The sequence below is a fragment of the Diabrotica undecimpunctata genome, chromosome 2, assembly GCF_040954645.1.
Source record: "Diabrotica undecimpunctata isolate CICGRU chromosome 2, icDiaUnde3, whole genome shotgun sequence".
Taxonomy (NCBI): domain Eukaryota; kingdom Metazoa; phylum Arthropoda; class Insecta; order Coleoptera; family Chrysomelidae; genus Diabrotica; species Diabrotica undecimpunctata.
The window spans coordinates 26,591,934-26,611,501 of NC_092804.1; the positions used below are offsets into that span (position 1 = coordinate 26,591,934).

The 19,568-nt window shown below is 32.4% G+C and overlaps 1 long non-coding RNA gene and 1 pseudogene across 1 annotated transcript in view; both read right to left on the reverse strand.

Annotated features, from left to right (window-relative positions):
- The window catches only part of LOC140433252 (uncharacterized), a 53,361-nt gene that overhangs the window by 25,065 nt on the left and 8,728 nt on the right, over nucleotides 1-19,568 (reverse strand). The window lies entirely within an intron of this gene.
- Nucleotides 10,626-11,490, reverse strand: LOC140433061 (synaptic vesicle membrane protein VAT-1 homolog-like; annotated as a pseudogene).

A 19,568-nucleotide genomic window follows, 5' to 3' on the forward strand; every position in this document is an offset into this window, starting at 1 on the left:
ACCTCTTTATCCAAAAATTTGTTGAAAAGGAATTACTTCAACAAATCTTCCCACTGTAGTCCGATATATGTTTCTGGAAAAAATTGTCACGACATTATTAGCTTTTATACAATTTTGTTTTATGATCAATTAAAGTCAACATTTATTTATTTTCATGGACGAACATATTTTTATAGAAGTTATTATCTTTTGTTTGTTTAGTTACAAGAATCACACGTAGCTGAAGATTCTCGATTAAACTGTTTTCTGCAAGAAACTAATAATAAATTATTATTATCATCCTTTAGTTTTAGCCGTTAGAGACTAAGGCACCACATTTCTTGAAACCTGTTCATTTTTCGGTATCCCTTGAAGCTTAAACAACCCCTACGCTGCTGAGCCGGCACCATCGAAAGGTTACTGCATCCCTTCCCCAAAACACATGAATATGATGTCTTCTGAATCATAATCTATAATCTGTGTGTGCGTGATGGAGAATTATATTTATTGTCGAGTATCTATGGGATATTGGAGCGCAGTTATGACGCATGCAACCGGTTCGAGCTCTAATTACAGCACTGCGATCGGAAAATTGGAGTGGGCTTGAGATTTGGGGATTTGTTTGAGTTATTAGTCGGTGTAATTTTTTTCCGATATGGGAATAGTTTTGAGTAGTGGTTGGATGAATCATCTAAAACGAAAGGTGAATTCCAAATTTAGGCAAAATGTACAACTTATGAAGGGACGTAATTAATATACAGTGTGGATATTAAGTCTTACCCCCCCTAGTGAACTCCGTTATTTAAGACAAAGATGAAAAACGCTCGGACCCGTCAATTTTTATTTTAATAGAGGTATTTTATAACATAAAAAAATTGTCACCCCTTTCATTCCCTTCACTTGATAGCTACCCCCTCAGATTTTTTAAATAGCAATGGGGGTCGTGCGATAGTTTGTTGGAAAGGGTTTGAAAAGAAGAATTCAAAAATGTATAAGTTTGAAATTTTGTATGGCTTAATGGTTTTATTTAAAATAAAATATACAAAAAATAATGTATTAAATTACATCTTTAAAATTAAAGTAACTAGCAAATTACCCTAAAGAAAACTTAAATTACTACAGGAGATGCTCGAAATGTTCTCCATTTACTTCCTGGCAGAAGTAGATTCTTTGTTTTGTTGCCTCCCTAACCCTTTGTAGGGTCTGCATATCAATTCTATCACATTCTTCGATTATTCTTTGACGGAGTTCATCAACTGTCGTCAACTGGCTCCCATACAGTTTGGATTTAAGGTAACCCCATAGGTAAAAAAAATCGGTTACCTGTAAAGTCGGTTTTACGGGCGAAGATTTTACGTGACAACGTCTTTTTCTCGGTAGAATATTTATTGATATGAATATTATTAAATTGCACAATAGGAACAAGGAATTGAATGAAAATAAGAATTGCACAAATTTTAACTATAGAAATATATTTTGTTTACTAAAACATTGTACATGTAAACTTAAACTTAACTAATTTCTATTTGAGTGATTTTGTTGAGGATAGGACGATGATAGGAGAAATATGAAATGAAAGGAAGTGTTTCTGCTGTAATGTGTCTTGAACGCCAAGAACGCTCGAGAAAGACAGAGACCAGTGATGTTCCGTGGAGCTTATCCAATATCGGGAGATGCCTTCGGCAAAATTCGGTAGATTTCGGTAGATCATATGCAATGACGTAAATTAGATATATATATATATATATATATATATATATATATATATATATATATAGATATATATATATATATATATATATATATATATATATATATATATATATATATATATATATATATTATAATACAGTGCGTCCAATTAAGTGAACACCATAATGGAATTTTTTTTAGTTTTATGACCTAAAACCTAAAATCAATCATCAATTAAATTTTTTGAGCCATATACACGAGGTTTGTCAAAAAATATGAACATAAAATTCATATTTTTTGATAAACTGCCTATATTACTAAAAAAATTTAATATCTGATGATTGTATTCTAAGTTTTAGATCATTCAGAACTTTTTAGAAAGAATAACTTTTTTCCATAAAACTAAAAATAGAAAAGTTTCCCATTATGGTGGCGACTTAATGGTTCAAAAGTTAAATACCTTAAATAATTATGCTGAACTAATTATTAGAAATAACCATAATTCATTGAATTTTGTTTAATAAATAAAGAATCAAATTATTGGGTTACACTGAAAAGTTTTTTGATGGTAACAGAAATAAAAAGATAAATTGTATTATCCGAATTTATTTTCAAGTCATTGTGATATTTGTTTTAAAATTAGGTAGATTCAAGGGACAGTTCGGTAGATCGGTAGATAGGAATCAAATTCGGTAGATCTACCGAAAAATCGGTAGACGGAACAACACTGACAGAGACACAAGCACGGAAGCACGCGCCGATTCAACGCGCCTAATTCTCTAGTGCTGCGCGCGCAGCGGACCGATCATGTTTGAGTGGGAGAGAGACGCAAGGCATTCGCCGGTCCGGCGGGCCTCTCTCTCGTTCGGTGGCTCACTGTAACAGACGTGAGCGGGCGTTACACTTTTTCATGAATTACTTCGAGCCACAACCTAATTTAAGACGTTGTCACGTCAAAATCTAGAGGAGTAAGATCTGGTGATCTTGGTGGCCATTCAATGAATCCACGACGTCCAATCCATCTTCTCGGATACAAATGATTTAAAAAATTTCGAACGCCAGCATCGTAATGAGGCGGAGCTCCATCTTGCTGGAAAATAATATCTTGGGTGAATTCGCCTCGATTGTTTCTAAGCACATCATGTATTGCAGGAATTATTTGTGTTGCCAATAGATTAAGATAGCTTTCCCCCGTTAAATTGCCGTATCATATAAAAACAATAACAATAAAAAAAGGGCCTATAATGTGATCCCCTAGTATACCTGCCCCAACATTTAATTTAGTGGGAAATTGAGTATGACACTCCCGAAACAATCGAGGGTTTTGGTCAGACCAATATCTTACATTTTGTCGATGTACATGATCATTTAAATAGAATGTAGCTTCATCGGAAAAACAAATATGTCTTAAATAACTTGGATCTTGTGAAATATTATTATCCATAGTTTCACAATATTGCAGTCGTCGATCTGGATCATCCTCTGTCAATTCATGCACCATTTTCATCTTATAGGGAAGAAATTTTTGCTTTTTTAAAATGTTTAAGACAGTCCTGTGACTTACTTCGCATTCGCGAGCAACATTTCTAGTTGAACTGGATGGATTTACTACAAATTGAGACAAAATATCTACTTGCTTTTCCTAAGAAGTCTTTTTTCTACCATCCCGTTTCTTGTTTTCGACAGAACCAGTTTCACAAAATTTGGTGACAAGTAGTCTATAGTAATGTCGATCAATTGGACGATTCGGAAAACGTTCATTAAATATTCTCACAGCTTCATGGTAGTTACGGCCTGCTTCGCTAAATATTAAAATTGCTTCACATTTGTCTGCTAATCTACGAGGTGGTGCCATTTTGATTGTTTTGAATTTTTAATACTAAAAATTTACAGTTTACCACTAAAGCTCACCAAATCTCAAGTTCTTGTCAATATTCTTTACAATCAACAGTGCTAATTGCTTGGTTTTTATGACAGTTGTCAAAAACTATACACGCCAACTAGATTATTTAAAAAATTGTTCTAACCATGATATGTTTCAACGACACAAAAGTATTTATTCTGCAAAAAAATAATTCGGTATAAACGTTCAAGAATAAAAATTAAATAAATTTTGTTATACCGAATGTCCCATATTAAAGCAAAACCAGTGTACCTACTTGTGTATTGTTGTATCGCAAAGTGTATCTCCAAACAATAAATCGTTATTAACAAACAGATCCTTAAAGTTAAAGTAAAGTGTGATAGATTTTAGAATTCTTCTTTTCAAACCCTTTCCAACGAACTATCGTACGACCCCCATTACCATTTAAAAAATCTGAGGGGTAGCTGTCAAGTGAAGGGGATGAAAGGGGTGACAATTTTTTTTATGTTATAAAATACCTCTATTAAAATAAAAATTGACGGGTCCGAGCATTTTTCATCTTTGTCTTAAATAACGGAGTTCACTAGGGGGGGGGGGGGGGGGGGGTAAGACTTAATATCCACACTGTATAAGAATAAATAAGAACGAAGCAGTGTAACGTTATAAATGTTACGTGTTTGTTATTTTTCTTGACATAATTATTTTATTCCGATTTCTTTTAATTTTATTCATTTCTTAACCTTTTCTTTTGTTTATTATATTTTGTACTTTATTTCTTCTAAAAATAGTTAGCGCTCAACATTTGTATCAACTAACTATCCTGTTTAAATTTTCATTTATTTCAGTTCAATTTACTTTCAACTTTATTTCAAACAGAACAACTGGGTGTTCCAGACATCACGCAATATTTGAATTTGCCGCCATTTGTGCAGTAATGTGTTAACAACAAAAAAAAACACAAAAATAGTATGACAGCTGAAAGTTCAGGGATAGTAAAAATGGAGCGTTACACGAAAGAATAACGCGTATTCATTATTGAACAATGTTTTAAAACTAATGAAAGTTTGGCGACCACAGTTCGAAAATTTCGTATAAAATATGGTTGGATTATACCAAAACAATTTTTAATTGAAGGTGATTAATTGGCAACATCGCACTCAACATAGCACTTAGTATTTATTTAAACACATAAGTAATTACGTAAAAATTAAATCTAAGACTGATATAATTATTAAATTATCATGTTTCTTTTAACAGGTATCTTATAGTTGGGTCTCTACAAAATAAAGTAAAATTTTATTATTATTTCTTATATCTTATTATAGAGTACCTAATAAAGAACTTCAAAAAACAGAAAACTTCGGAAAATACTTATTTTTTCATTAGACTAAATCTGAAATTTTAACATTACGATCTCATCATTACACTTCATTCTCTATTTTTATAGAAATGCTGTGTGCTGTAAACGTTATATTTGGTTTTTTACTTGATTTGAAAGTTTCCTTGTGTTTATTTGTTTTATATTCCATATAAATTAAAATTAAGTAAGCTAAACTATTATCAAGTGAATGCGTGTATATAGTAGTGCATTTGTTTATTTGAGTAAATTCTCGAAATATGAAAAGAAGATGGCACTAACTACTAAAGAGTTAAATAGCTATGTTAGAAGAACACTCTAGATTGTTAGAAGATTGTTAAAATCCTGACTCACATGTGGTTTATTTGCCTTCGCATTTAGATGAAGTTTCCGATGTACAAGACATTGATGATGATATTATTTGTGAACCAATAAAATCGGATATTGTATGTACATATGAAATACAAGTGATTGACGACTGTGATTATGATATTCCTCTGAACCACAGATAAAACGTCCAAAGAAAAAACCAGACAAAAATAGTAAATCCAAGTTTGTCTCAACTTATTATTATCAACAACAGATACTTCTTCGTACTCAGTAGTAATTCAACATCAGTCTGATTGATAATTAGTTGGACAATATAAAAGCCAACCATGGAGGCAAGTCATATATTGAAGTTTTTTCGGCGAAATGCCCCTGAAGGTGCTCTAGGAGCGAAAGTACTTGGGCAAGATTTAATAAAAACGGTGCTCGATATCTGCCTTTTATTTGATTAAAATTCATTTATTCGAGCATTTAACCTTATATCACTTTATTGGATGTAATGTTTTGGGCATGAAATAAAAGGACTGTTTCCTTCATAATTTGACGCAAAGGGACCATTCGATCTTTTAGAAAAATATCATGAACTTTTCGGACATTTTCTTCGGTTGTGACGGTAACCTCCATCATGTTCGTGGTTATGGGTTTGTCTTCCACATTTAGACTGGCGGCCCTCATCTTAACATATAGCAAGGTTAACTAATAGCAGTATTAAATCGGTATGGATTTCTTTTGGGGACATCTCGGTCGATGCTCTTGCGCGCTGTGAGATATTAGCTCAGTGGGACTTGCAGATGCAGAGGTGATTAACATAATGCCTACAGTTTTGTATTAAGTATAAATTCTACCTAATTCTACCTAAATTGGACAGATCTTCAGATTATATTTCTTTGGGATATATTTTGAGTAGTGGCATATAGGGAAAACTCAATTAAAACAGTAAAAGCATACCCCGGAGCAGATTTCAACTCTGACCATAACCCGCTGATAGCTAGAATCCACGTGAAACTCAAAAAGATTGTAATACCTAAAAATAAACCAATGTTTGATTACACAAAATTAAGAAAAAGAGAAATACATCAAAAAGTGATCCAACAAGTCAACCCAAATCTAACAGAAGTGGGAGAAGAAATCTTAACATCAGAAGATGTCAATGAAAAGTGGAGCAATATTCAGGAGGCATTACTAAAGGCTGCTGAAGAAAATTTAAAGCCCTAAAAGACAAATAAAAAACAGAAGTGGATGACTTCAGAAATTCTAGCATTAATGGAAGAGAGTAGAAAAGCTAAAGGAAGAAATGAGCCAAAATATCAAGAACTACAAAGTAGAATTAAAATAGAGATAAAAAAGGCCAAGGAAAAGTGGTTAACATAGCAATGCATAGAAATAGAAGAGTATAACAGAAAATACTACAGCTTTAATATGCATAAAAAAAATAAAAGAACTAACAAATACCAAAAAGCGAGCATACTATGGGAAACTCAAAGATGATAATGGTAAAATCATTGCAGACATCAAAGATAAACTAAGATTTTGGCAATAATACATAATGAAACTATTCGACGATGATAGAATGATACAAGAAGAACCACAGGAACAAACAGGACCGAAAATAATAATGTGCGAATTGGAAAAGGCAATTAGAAATGCAAAGACCGCAAAATCAGTAGGCCCAGATCAGATACCCACTGAGCTAATTAAATGCATTGACGAACCACTGCATATACTTTTATATCTGTTCAACAAAGTATATACAACAGGAGTAATACCCCAAGATTGGTTGCTGTCCACCATGTTTGTAACACTATCAAAGACAGTACATGCGACAGAATGCTCCCAGTACAGAACAATTTCCTTAATAAGCCACACACTTAAGATATTTCTCAAAATAATACATGGAAGACTATACAAAAAAATAGAAGAAGATATAGATGACACCAAGTTTGGATTCAGAGGAGGACTAGGAACGAGAGAGGCTCTGTACGCTTTTAACGTTCTCGCGCAAAGACGACTAGATATGAACCTTGATCTCCATGTCTGCTTTATAGATTATCAAAAGGCTTTTGATAGAGTACGACATCAGAAACTCGTAAAACTGTTAAAAGAAAAGAATGTCGATAGTCGAGATATACGGGTTATTGTCAATATGTACTGAAATCAAAAAGCAAAGGTTAGAATCGAAAATGTCGAAACAGAAACAATAGAAATCAAAAGAGGTGTTAGACAGGGTTGCGTGCTGTCCCCATTGTTATTCAATCTGTACAGCGAAGCTATTTTTAAGGAAGCAATATCAGAGGAACAACAGGGTATATCAATAAACGGAAAAATCTTTAACAACATAAGATTCGCAGATGACACCGCTGTTTTTGCAGACAGTCTAGAAGCATTGCAACGCTTAGTAAAAAGATTACATCAAGTCAGTATCAAATATGGACTACAAATGAACGTTAAGAAAACCAAGTTCATGATTATTTCTAAGCAACATACAGTAGGAAGGCTAGATATCGAGGGAAAACAAGTAGAAAGAGTGAATAACTACAAATATCTGGGAACTTGGGTAAATGCAAACAATGACCAAGGTAGAGAAATAAGGACACGCATTGAAATTGCAAGACAAGGATTTATAAAAATGAAAACAATGTTTGTCAATCGAGACCTTCCTTTGGATCTGAGGATAAGAGCCTTAAGATGCTACGTGTTCTCGACTTTGTTGTATGGAATGGAAAGCTGGACACTAAAAGTGGATAATATAAAGAAGTTGGAATTATTTGAGATGTGGTGCTATAGAAGGATTTTGAAAATACCATGGACCCAACGAGTTACAAACGCAGAAGTGTTAAGAAGGCTACAAAAGGATTGCGAGGTCATAAAGCACATCAAAACAAGAAAGCTGCAATACTTAGGCCACATTACCAGAGGTGCGAAATATGAGATATTAAGGCTCATAATGCAAGGTAAAATCAAGGGTAAAAGATCCATAGGAATATGAAGAATTTCCTTACTAAGAAACCTAAGAGAGTGGTATAGTTGCAGCTCAGTAGATCTTTTCAGAGCAACCGCCAATAAGGTACGGATAGCTGTGATGATAGCCAACCTTCGATAGGAGAAGGAACTACAAGAAGAATATAGGGAAAAGTTGCATGATAACGTTGACTTGAAAATAGCCAACATCTGAAAGTAGACACATAAATAAAAAAATTATTGAAAATGTTGTCCATTCAAAACACAAATCAACTCTTAAGAATCTACAATACAACAAAAACTATGTAACATATGCAATGACTGCTTATTGGACTTTTCGGTTGTGGGGTTTGTCAGTTCTGTGGTATGAATGGTTATGGGTATAATTATTGTCATTGTCATTCATTTTTATCAAAAAATTTGACAAAAATATAATATGAAATGATTTTCTGGTCGAATATGTTGTTTTACCTATTATAAATACTCATTTACTACTTTTATAAATAGTACTATTATAAATACTCATTTTGTAAGTCTTTATCATCCAATTGACTTATCAATGTGCCTCATACCTCAGTAGAAACCATACTGTAATAAATTTTCCTTCAATAAAATGTACCTAGTTATATTATTGAATATATTTCAAAACAAATACAGATTTGAAACACATGACAAAAGTAACGATTTGTTTGTACAATTGTACACCATTTTCCCACATTCCTTTTTTTCAGATTCTCCTTTTATGACAACAAGAACTTCACTTTGTATATTAAAGAAAACCTCCGTGACAAATCCAAAATCATACATCCCATTATCTCATATTTATTGTTATTGTGATACGTAAACAGAATCAAGCATTACCACCATCTGTGTTCTTTGAATTGCACGAATAAAATTGTGCCTTCTACCCCTTTGTATGTTCAAAATGGCGTATTATTTCTTTACAAAATCAAAATTTACTTCTGCTCTTGCTGCCTGATTGGATTTTATATCCGAGAGCAATATTTCTTATTAGTCAAGGGCAGCTGTACGCAGTGTGTACGTGTATTGCTACAATGTATGTATATTTTAAGTGAACGGAACTAATTGAAGAGTTTGAAACTAAGATCAAAGTTAAAGGCAAGGGGATCCAAGGAGGTGTGTCACAAGAAATAAAATACATGAATACAGTATTGTGTTTTATTCTGGAGGTTTTGTAATGTCGTCAAAATGAATTACCATAATATATTGTAAGGTTTGATTGTTTGAAAACAATATTTATTTTTACATGCGTCGAAACATACTTTCCCAACATATATCTCTCTATATAGCCATAAACATTCAGTTTTTCTTGTTTTTTACGCGTTCTTCCCTATCTTAAACAATTAAAATCTACCACATCCAAATATATATTGATGGCAGTTTTTTGACCTAAAATATAGTATTTCTCATTTCCGTTTGTGACTGCATGGCCATTAATGTTTCTGAAAACTACAAATACACTATTGAAAACGCTTATAAAGTTATATATTATATCGTTTATATAACTGTTCATATGTAAAACTAATTTGTGGGAGTAGGTTTACCATTTTGTTCAATAGGTATTCTCTATATCTTTTAAATTATTGAATTCATGGATTCAATAAAGTTAACCGTTTGAGTGTCAACAATGTTACAGTATACATTTGTTAAAATTCTTCCTGTCTGTCCAATGTATTTTTTTAACAATATTTAGTTATTTAAGTACTGTTTTAACTATTAAATTTTTTAATTTTGTTTGTATGTATAATAATAATTTTTAATCCAATACATGGTAATTCCAATACATAATAATATCGACATATAAATCGACAAACGCTTATATATTAATGATTGTGGACTGTATGGATTGAGAGGTTGATAAATTTCATGTAAAAATCGGATTGAATCAGGACGCACTATTTATTTAGTGCTAATTTATTCTCATTAGTGCTGAATGAAATAACGGAAATTTCAATGTGACATTTATTGGTGCATAAACTCTGCTGATGATTTGGTGTTAGTAGTATAGTGAAGACAGGAAAAGGCTTAAAACTTAGAAATAGAGTTACCACTAAAAAATAGATGGTATGAGCACTATTGATGTGTGAACATAATTTATAAAAATAATTGATATTTCATTGGTCTTGTAGTTGATTCTTAGAAAAAAATAATATAGTTTACGCTTAGAATAGGTATATATATTGAGATCTATTGTTTGTCCACCGTATCAATGTTTCTAGAAAAAAAAATTAAAACTATAGATAAAATGTTAAAAAGTGTATGCATATATTTATTTTTTGAAGATAGCTTCGATGTATATCATATGGGAATTCAACTTAAAGTCTCCTTTTTAGAATCTAATGCATCGCCAGCCGAACCACTATAGATAACAGGTTCCTCCTTTTTCCCCTACTTCGCATTTTCTTCCCTCATCTCTTCTGGTCCTTTCTATTCTTCGGAAGATTGCTTCTTCTTATCCTTCTTATTTTTACCCTTTGCTAAAGTAGCTGGTTTCGATTTCGGTTTTAGACTAGGTTTGCATTCCTCGCCACAAAGGTAATCTAAAACAATATCTACACCGTGAAGGAAAACTTTTCTAATTTCACTAGCATAATCAGATCCCCTTTCTACTAAATAAGTGGTCGAAGAGTGATTTGACAGTTTTTAATGCCTTTAGAACAAACACCGAGAATAATAACATCTGGGACGGTCTTGGCTAGTTGTACGATCGCGTAAATCTCCACTCCACCTCCTACAAAGTGAACTAGGATGGATTTTCCCTTTAACCAGAGGGAGTTGAACCAGAAAGCTTAAACAATAAAATATAGGCCACCGTATAATTTATTGTAATCGTAACAGCATCCAAGTAGGACACATTTTTAGGTAGTTTTTATACACATATTTTGTGGGGACCAATACTAATTCGGCCCAAGCCCTGTATTCCGGTAAAGCAACAACTAGCAAAATCTTTCACTCTTTCATCAACTTGTTCAATTTTTCCTGCACATTTGAAACCTAAAATAAAAGAACATTTGGGAGGACAATCGATGGCTCCCTGTCATTATACCTTGGAAATTCAAACCGCATGCTTTCAGTCGAATCTCTTCACAGACCTCAATCCACCGAATCCAGTTACAACCACGGCTCGCATCTTCTTGGAGGTCACTTGTTTAGTCTCGACAACAGGTTCTACTTCCCTGGTCCCATTCTCCTTCTTCTTATTTTTCGGCACTACAGCCCAAATTGAGCCTTGGCCGTCTTTAATTTTTGCCTCCACCCTTGCTTGTCTGTGATCTTTGCTGATCTTCTCCATTCGCGGACTCGCTACGTCGCTGTTTACTGTGTCTTCCCAGCGCTTTCTTGGCTTTCCAACTGGTCTCTTTACCTGCATTCTAGCAGTCAGTGCTCTTTTTGGTCTCTAGTCTCTAAGTCTCTGATAGGCAGTCAGCCTATCCTCTCCCATTCTTATCACATGTCCGGCCCATTGTAATCTTTGTATTCTAATGAAGTCTGACAGTGGTGCTTCCTTATAAAATAAATAAAGCTCGTTGTTGTATTGACTTCTGAAGATTCTATTTTCCATTACAAGTCCTAGTATTCTCCTCATTTCTTTCCTTTCGAATGGGTGCATTGCTTTTGCATGTTTCTTTCAGGACCCATACTTCACTGCCATAGCATGCTATTGGTGGAATTAAGGTTTTTAATAGATTTCATCTTTTTATTTCGGTGGACATTTTTAGACCGAAATATATGGGAGAGGGCAAAATAAGCTCTGTTTTCCTGCGTTATTCTCTTCTGTATTTCTCCATCTTCTGACACGTCGGCATATATTTCTATTCCCAGGTATGTAAACTTTCCAACCGTTTCAATGGCATGTCCATGTATAATGTTTTGTGGGACTATATTTCTTCTCGTCTGTATCATTATTTTTGTTTTTTCTGTGTTATTTTCCAGACTTTTGTTCAGACCTAGTCTTTTTGTTTGCGTTTTTAACTCTGCATATGTTTCCTGTGCTCCTGTTGATGTTCTACTCATAATATTAATATCATCGGAATAAGCGGCAAGTTGAACTGTTCGGTTGGTCAGTAGGTTTCCTCGTCCAGTTTGCATTTGCCTAACCGCATACTCCAGTGCCAGGTTAAACAAAGGTGGGGACAACCCATCTCCCTGCTTTAGTCCCTACGAAATTTTGGAAAAGTCTGTCTGGTTAGTGTATTCGTACACATGCCTGAGTTTCATCGATTGGGGCTTTAACGAGTCTAATTAGCTTGTATTTTAATGCCGATTGAACCAATATATTGTAGAGTTTGTTCCTTTTGACTAAGTCATATGCCTGTTTTAAGTCTACAAACACATTGTGAACATCATTGTCATGTTTCCATGATTTACTCAAGATCTGTTTGACTGTAAATATTTGATCCATTGTCGATCTTTCATGTCGGAAGACCGTCTGATACTCTCCAATAATATTTTCTGCTAATGGTTGGAGCTGCTGGTTTATAATATACGTGAGAACTTTATATGCTGTACATAGTAGAGAAATTCCACGGTGGTTTTTGCACTGTAGTTTGTCTCATTTGTTTATCCCCAGTCTCCTTCACCTCTTTTGTTTCTTCGACCGCATTTTCGGCTTTTTGGGGTGTAATTTGTAAACTTTCAGTCACCAATAACTCCAAAAGATTGACTTTTAGAAAAAATTCTCAAGAATATTCTTGTCTTAAACTTCATAAGCGTTACCATGGTTTTTTTAATGCACTTTTTCCACTCCTGAGTTGAGGTGGAAACCACCCACAGACTAAAAGCACATTCCGTTCCTTGTAGTAATATTCTATCTATACCGCTAAATATTTGGGTGTTGGTGTACATCTTCAACAAAATAATCACTAAGAAAAATCCTAAGTTTAGACACAGCACACAAAAATATAACTCTTTCACTGTGAAGTGGTTTCTCATCGTTGGTTAAGATCTAAAATTTAAACAGTCAACAGTTTGTCGTAAGCTTCTTTTTGGAGACCATGATTTGGTCAAAAACGCATACTCGAATGTTTCTTCATTTCAGTTCTGCTTATTCATTGAATAAGCATAACTATACTGAAGATTTTCATCCCATATTTTTGCCTATTTGTTTTTTGGACATGTTCTCTCTCTAGATCTCTGCAAGGTATTTTATTGAAGCATCCTGGATTATTGTTGGTAAATCTTCTTCTTCCATAATCAGAACATCATTTGAGTTGAAGCAATATACTAACAGTATGACAACATTTCTTAACAGTTGGAAGTCGCTGTGTTAAACTTCTATTAATATTTTTGTGAGATTTGTTTCAAATTTGAGATTTTAATACTTTAGCGATATTAATATAACAAACAGGTATTTGGGACTCTTTATTTTGGCGAATCAATTATGCAATAAGAAATTTAGATAATTGGATTTTCAATAACGGCTTATCAATTTCCGAAGAAAAATCAGTATTAGTTACTTTTACGAGAAAAAGATTTCGGTGTCCTCACCAAAAATAATTATCAAAATATTTGTTTCCTTACAAATCTTCCACTAAATTTTTAGGAGTAATTTTAGATTGTAAATTAAATTGGAAAGAAGAGATAAATTATATAATCAAAAGAACAGAAAATAGTGTTAATTTATTAAAAACTTTAGGTCATTCCTCCTGAGGAGGGGATCCAAAAATAATGTTACTATTTTATAGAACACTCGTTAGATCTATTTTAGATTACGGATCTTTATTTTACCATTCAGCTGCAGAAACAAATCTTATAAAAATAGATAAAATAAAAAACAAATGTCTTCGACTCAGTATTGGATACTTGGGAAGTACACCTGTAGACGTTATGGAAACAGAAACATGCGAACCGCCATTGAATCTTCGGAGAAGATTTCTATCTGACAAATTCGTGTTAAAGTTAAGAAGTCAGAAATCCAAGTTATTGGTTAAAATATCTAGTTTAGCTGGTTTGGTTTTAACATCTAAATATTGGGATAAGAAAAAAACACCATTATTAGTTGAAAGTTTTATTACCAATGTACAAAGATATGAAGAACTTTATAAATCCAATGGAATCCCTTTATGGAATTATTCTTATGAAATGTTTCTTTCTCCAGTTAAGACCCATATTAACGCTCGCTATTTGTGTCAAAACAATATTATTATACAAAAAGAATATTATCGGGATTGTATAGTAAAATGGAAAGAGTATGAAAAAGTTTATACTGATGGATCTAAATCGGAACATGGAGTTGGCTGTGCAGTTTATTATCCTTCCAAAAATATTAAGTTAATATACAAACTATCAGATATGATGTCAATTTTCAGTGCTGAGCTTATTGCCATAAAATTAGCAATTAATCTGTGAATCTAGGAAAACAAATTTATATATCATGGATAAAAGCCCATTCAGGTATAGAAGAAAATGAAGAAGTGGACTATTTTGCAAAGTATGGTGCAAAAAATGGAAGAATACTTAGATTAAAAATACCAGAGTCTGATTTTATTCCAATTTTTCGAAAGGAACTTAAGGAACAGTGGCAGATAAAATATAAATGTGGAGACAAAGGACAGTTTTTTAAGAATATACAACCAAAAATAAGGGACAAACCATGGTTTGAGAATACACCTAATCGATCAATTATTCGGATAATAAGTCGAATGCGCTGCAATCATGCACTATTTCCAGCTTATAAATATAAAATAGGTTTGTTAGATAATAATAAATGTCTATGTGATGAAATTGCCGATTTACAACATATTCTTTTAGAATGCCCGTTAAAAAAATTAGAAATTGATCAGTTCTATCAAAATTTAATATCGTACAAAATGAAATTTCCAATAAATGTTTCAAATCTATTGACATTAGAGGATAATAGTATCTACAACATCATATATCAGTATGTAAAATCTACTAATATTACTTTGTAAGCAGTATTGCGACATACGAATAAATTTGTAAGCCTAAAACGAAAAAAAAAAACAAACAAAAAAAAACAAAAAAAATAAAAACAAAAAAACAAAAAAAATCAAACCGATAAATGAATAATATTAAACAATAAAAAAAAAATCTAATAAAAAGAAATTAAAAATAAAAATAAAAGAATAGTTACAACGTTATAATATATATACTGATATCAAAAAAAAAAACATTAAAAATGAAAATAAGTAACCAAAATATTTAGGCATTTACTAACACACTAAAAATATTGTATCCCAATTTAACATGTATAAAATATTAATATATATATATATATAATGTAAACAATGGAAATGCATGATAAAACTATGAGAAAACATGACTGGAGTTTTGGCTTTGCCAGTACCATTAACTTAGGAAAAAAAATTATTTTGGCGAATCATTTTTGAGAAGTAATCTGAAGTAAAAATTACCTGGAAATAAATATAAATAGTCATTTTTCTGATGTCTTCAACTGCATTTTTTCCAAAATTTTTTTCTTTATACTTCTCGCTTATTTCTATATATTCATTATGGAGGTATATGTTTTGATATTTCTGTTTATTACCGTAGAAGTAGATAGTACTAACTTCTACTTTGGCCTTATTTTTAAAATAATTCATAATTTTTTCATTTTAGCTTTGTTCTGTGTGTAATTTCAATAAATAAATACCCATCTTTGCTAAGTGCTTCCTGAGTTTTTAAAGAGAGCATTCAATGCAATAAAGCCATGTAAGCGTAAAAGCGTGTAAAATATGTAAAGTCCATCTTTCTTCTCAAGTGTAACTTTGTAATACATTCTACATACCAGGAACGACCATAAAAGCATCTATCGGCGCTTGAATGATTTATTATTACCTTTATAATCAAAATACAGTTAAACAACTTTCCAATTGAGCTAGTATAATAAAAGAGTGGTGTATTTAATATCCCATAAAATTATGCAATATAATTTATAGACAATTAAATCGTGCCATAACCTCTAGAAGAATAAATTACCTCGGCTATTTATTGAGACGTTAACATTCTATAGAGTTTAGCACAAAGTACTATTCCAATACTTATTAGTACTAAACGCCTGAATATAAGAGTAGGTACTTACATCACATTTTTGTGCCCAGAAGCAAGTTTATATGGGAACTTTTATATAAATATTTATATAAAATGTTTTATTTCATTCATTTTAAATTAAAATTTCGTTTCTCGTTTAATTTAAAAAAATAAAAGCTAAAAACTCGAAAGTGCGTGTCACACATAATATGACATACAATTTTATGTAAAAATCCTGGATTTATCCGGGATTAGTAAAACAATTAAATATTTTTCAGGCGTTCCGGTGCCTTCTCACGCCCAATGCATTCTTTATTACATGTCTTACATGCTAGTGTTATAGTGTTGAAAACTAAACCTGCAATAATTGTAAAGAATATGTGGCAAGGGCTTTATATAGTGATTGTTTTATTGTTTTTTATATGACGTATGGGTAATCGTTCGTGTGTGAAAATATTGATGTGTTTGACCAATATACGTTAAACCATAGTCCTTTTAATCTACTGTGTATAATTTCTAACTGATTTTCTGTACTAAAGTTTGTTTTAAACTTTGAAAACTATTTTTTAGGTGTTTCAATTATTTAGGCACAACTAGTCCCGAGAAATAAGATATTCCTGTGACTTTCACTCTTTGGTAAATTGCTTAAATAATTTAGAAGGTTAATATAACATTAAATTTATTAACAAATGGCATATTCGTAATGTACGAAAAGATTACACACAATGTATATATAGGAACCTCAAAATCCGTCACATTCAATCGTAGGTAAACTTTTTTTAAACTGTTTACCAGCTTTTCGAAAGCGAAAAGCGAAAGTGAATCAAATTGTTTATAAGCAAAAAATTATAATGTTTTGGCAATCAAGCTTTGCTGTGTTAGAAATGGTTATTTTCTTTTGATAGAATAAATCTTTCTTATGTTAGACGTCGAATCACCGAATTTAATTTTTTTTTGTCACTTATGTTATTGCAAAGAAAAGTTGTTTGAAATAAACAAGTTAAATAAATTCTAAAGCAATTGATATATCACTCTGAAAATTTAACCACATTTTTATCAATAAAACACTGAAAACTTGGTTTTTAAAACTTCCACAAAATTTATTTAAATATCTTATCACCACAGCTGTTTCGGCAAAGTGCCTTTCACTTGAGAAAAGCACTCTGACGAAACAGCAGATTTTTTTCTATAACATACATACTCTTTATAAATCGATTTTTTTCGTTTTCCCCCACACGAGGGGAGTTTAAGGGGGAACGCCGCGGGTAATAGTTAACTTTTTTGCATCTTTTTTGTGTCCCAAAATTAAAATTATCAGCAAAATTCAGCTTGTTAGTATGATTTTTATAGGTTCAGCGGCATTTTCGTCTCTGACGACTAAAGTATGATACTAAAATGTATCAAAATACAGATCGTTTTTTTTTATGTTTCTCCTAGTTTCTAGCGGAAAAAAACTCCGGCAATTTCATTTTTGCGGACACATTTCTTTTCTGGTATTGACTACGATTTTTTGTTGCCAATTTTCGTCATAGCGTGTAAAACATACATACATAAAATATGCAACCTGAAAGAAGAGTATATCTAATCTAAATTTTTTAAAGATCAGCATTACTGAAATAGTTTTTTTTTTCTTCGTGTATGCATTCTAAATTTAATTCCTCCTAGAGAAAATGTTTCTATTTTCTCGAATTGTACTGAACGTTCAACGAGTTCCGTCCCTGGTGTATTGGGCAAAGAAATTCAATTTTCAATTAAGTCTCACGCCCAACTTCGTAGACGTCTTTATAGGGATATTCTAAGGAAACTCGTGTTGTTTTTGTTATAAATTTAATTAAGAGAACACATTCTTGAGAGACTTCTGTTTTTCGTGTACTTTCGTAGCCTAGCATTTTCAACTAAATTGATCAATCTTTAATGTTTCGAACTTGTTGAAAGTGTTATGGCACAAGGAATGAGGACATTAAGAGGCATATGTAATATACTTAAAGTTAATAGGAAGAACATTATGTATTTTACAGAATGATAATACATTGGTAGAGTGAAATGAAAGTTTTAGTGTCGTTGGAATATCTGAAAAGTAAATTTAATGGTACCCATGATCCAGTTATACTAGACTTATAGTAAAATAAAGATACTCGTAATTCAAAGTTAAGGTACTTATATGTCAAACAATTAATAAGTTTGCGCGTACCGTCCAATTTTGATAGTAGTTCCCGATATAATCGGAACAATCACTTTGTTCACTAACCTAGAAAATTCATCTAAATTTCAGCGTGAGTTCTATCAGATCTGAAATCAAAAGTAGTCGAAGAATAACTAGACCTAATCGATCTGACAAGATAAGAAGTTTGATAGTAAAGAGCTAGAAATAGAAAAAGTTTTTTCCAGTAGACACTTTCTTGCCATAGTGAAATTAATTTTTTGAAGAATTTAACATTTCTGAGCGAAGATCTACACATGTCTTATAAATTTCATAAATATGCTCTTCCTGTACTTTTGCTGCATGTAGTCACATTACTCATCATTAGCATTCTCTTTATCATCATTCCTATACAGGGTCGGCTTCCCTTATTAAATTTCTTCATAATTTTGTATATCGGGTCATACCAATATCAATCTGCTTTACCGAAATGTCATGTCTAAGCCTCTACTCCTAGATCTTCTTTGGTCATAACCCACAGATATTTAATATTAGGTCATTGTGTCCAGATCTGAACGTGTACGAACCCATCACTTTATAGCCCCCCATAAAATTATTAGACCCTCCGAGATGTAGTAAACTAATCACTGGTATCCTGCGGAAATTGGTAAACTCATCACCGCAGATAGGTAAACTCATCACCAGCATTTTTGCCCCAGGGCGCTGATTTCTAATGCGGAAGATTGCCTATTACCTGTTGCACTTCTCGTTTTTGTGGTAATTTATTAAATTCAGAAATTATTTTAAGCAAATTGCTTTAAAATCAGGTTTTTTACGGTGTGGCCTATTAGACATATCTACATACGTATGTTATCCTAACTTTATAATGAAAATATTTATTAAAAACAGTTGGAAAAATGGGAATATAAGGAATCGCATGGATTTGTGGTGAAGTGTCACAAAACAATCGCCGACTCATTCTGGGACCAAAAATGGTAAGCCAAATAAGTGGTGCAGCCACTTGCCGTTGGAATCTCCACACTTGTAAGTGGTTATCAAACCAAGTTTTTGGATTTTACGAAACCAACTTTAAGTCACGTGAAACAAACACCTAATCGCTTCGCAGATGGCCGAACAGTAATTACCACTTGTGGCTGATTTCAAAATCAGCCACAAGTCTCGATGGACTTAAAACGACACTAATTCTTCGGAGCAATGAATTAATTGAGTAAAGACCATGA